General features: G+C 27.4%; 1 pseudogene; it reads left to right on the forward strand.

The window, feature by feature from the left end:
• Window positions 649–1,750, forward strand: LOC107610269 (annotated as a pseudogene).

The raw sequence follows: 2,891 nt of genomic DNA on the forward strand, positions 1-2,891 counted from the left end.
AGGAACAGAACCTTATGTGGTTGCACACCATGAACTTCTTGCTCATGCAGCTGCTGTGCAACTCTGCAAGACCAAGTATCAGGTTCATTTTTAGCCTTACAAGTTTGAAACAATGATTTTAAAGATTTTTTTCTAATCAAATTCATCATTCAAAGATTTAATTTAATTACATTAGTTTTTTTGTCATTTTCTTTGTTGATGATATTAAAATTTGCTAATATGGCACGTTAAGTGATATCACAATAAACTCCTAAAAGTCTTAATTGACTACTAATATAATAAGTTTATGAAATTAAATCAAATTAAAATCTAATTGAGGGGAGAACCTAAGGCATTGGAATCCCTCATTTTAGAATTGATTTGATCTAATTTCATAAACTTATTATGTCAGCTGCCAACTAGGACTAATAGGTGTGTATTATAATGTCACTTAACGTGTCACATCAACAAATTCTAACATTATTAGCAATGAAAGTGGCGAAAAAACTAACATTACTAATTTAAAATTTTTGAATGACGAATTTGATTAAAAAAAATTTGGGGACAAATTTGAAAAAATGCGTAATTTTTAAGGGACTAATTTGACCATTTATTCTGTTTTTAAATTGTTGATTGGTTCTTAGAATCTAAGTAAAACTGTTATTTGTTATTTTATATAGGCTTATGGAACCTTTGACAACAGGAGATTATCCAGAAAGCATGAAATCTATAGTTGGAAGTAGATTGCCTAACACTTCAACTAGTTCTTTAAAGAGCAAAATCTAAGCAATTCATACATTCATATGATTTCATTGAATTGAACTATTATACCACCAACTATGCTTCCACTGTACTTAAGCTGTTGTCTGCAAAACCAAATTATGCCACTGATTCTCATGTCAATTTTGCAAGTAAAGACACTTTTCTTTACTTTATCTTTCAATTAATCTTAATATATATATATGTTAGACTTTACTAATGGTGTGTAAATTGTTTCTATAATAATGGCAGCCGAACGCAATGGTGTTCCTATAGGTCCAAGGGTATGTATATGTGTAGCAAAATCAAATTTAATTTGTAACTTATTATATGTTTCGTTTTCTATAACATAAGATTGACATTATCATATTTATGTGCAGGCTGCTTCAACTTGGTTATATGTTTATCCAAAAGGAATTCGAGAACTATTGCTTCACACCAAGAAAAAGTACAACAACCCCTTGATTTATTTCACAGAAAATGGTAAAAATAAACTTACATTATTGCATTGCATGTTTTAATTTGTCCTATGAATTTGTAGGTATTGATGAGTACAATGATCCAACACTGTCACTTGACGTGGCCCTTTTAGATACCTTGAGAGTTGATTTTTATTATCATCATCTCTTTTTATCTTCAACATGCTATTAAGTAAGTTATTGCTTCTCTATTCAATCTTTTCTTTCTTTCTTTCTTTTTGAAGTATCTGTTAAACTTTACCATTTTCATTTGTAAGGGATGGTGCAAATGTGAAAGGATACTTTGCATGGTCATTGCTTGACAACTTTGAATGGAATGCATGTTAATTATACTGTGAGATTTGGACTAAATTATGTGGATTACAAAAATGGTCACAAGAGATATAATAAGCTTTCTGCAAAATGGTTCAAAAGCTTCCTCAAAAGATATTATTAGACTGTTTTTGTGTTCACCTTGAATAAATCATGTGATGGAATGTAAAACTTTAATGATATGATCATTGCTCCATTTATGTTTATCTATTTTCTAGTTTGCTATTTAGGTTCACTTCAATATCAACAGAATGAGTTCTAAATTTACTCCGAAGGTAAAATTAGGATTACCTTTCATAGTCATAAATTTATAGGATCAGGACATGAAGCTGCAGCAAATCTCTTTGTTTTGGGTCGGCATCTCTAAAGGTGTATCTGTTGAGAGACTGTAATGCTCAAGTCAGTAATAGCTTAAAAAGTATAAGGATTAGGATAGATATTATATCTTGAATATGTGTTAAACCATTTATTTATAGTATTTGAAAAATAAATTTGAGAAAGATTCAGATAACTCTAAGTTCGAATGTTCGATATACACAAGATCTTATGTAAACAGTGACTGAAAACTGAAAAGTCTCTCACAATTTCTTAGGAAACAGTGACGGAAAAAATTGATAAACATGACATTCAAAATTATATACAATACAAATTTATATGCAGTTATTTTTATACCATGTTGATATTTAAAAATTGTTAAATAATTTAAAATATTTGACTAAATTATTATTTAATAATTTTTACTTATTAATTTTATATAAAAATAATTACATATAAATTATATAAAATAAGATAATTTTAGAATGCTTTGTATTAGTTTTTATTTATTGTTTCTCAAACTTTTTTTCAACTCATAATTCATAATTCATTGATACATTAACTGTACTCAGAATTTCTACCATAAATTTTCACGTAGATTATTCGAATTTCGAAGTAATTGGCTTCTTCGAACCGAAATCTATTTGTTAGATATATTTAAAAACATGTGACGAGAAAAGAGAAAATGAATTGACAAATATAGAATGTAAAGAATTGACCATGCACCTACACCTTATTCCGTCCAAATACATTGTTTTTTCATTAAATTGTCTAAATACATTATTACGGTATTTTAGAATTTTACTATTTTTAGATTTTCTTGTATCTCGGTCATCTCCATATATTTATTACATTATATAACATTATAATTTTCTATTTTTATTTCAAAATAATACTGTAAGATCAGATTTAATCGGTATGAATGATAACATAATTAATTAATTATCTACATATGTGAGGACAGAAAAGTAAAATAAATAAATAAATAAATAATTATGCATTACCACGTTAATAAAACTTATTAATTTAGTTCATTATTTTAAACGT

Source organism: Arachis ipaensis, chromosome B08 (genome assembly GCF_000816755.2).
Source record: "Arachis ipaensis cultivar K30076 chromosome B08, Araip1.1, whole genome shotgun sequence".
Lineage (NCBI taxonomy): Eukaryota > Viridiplantae > Streptophyta > Magnoliopsida > Fabales > Fabaceae > Arachis > Arachis ipaensis.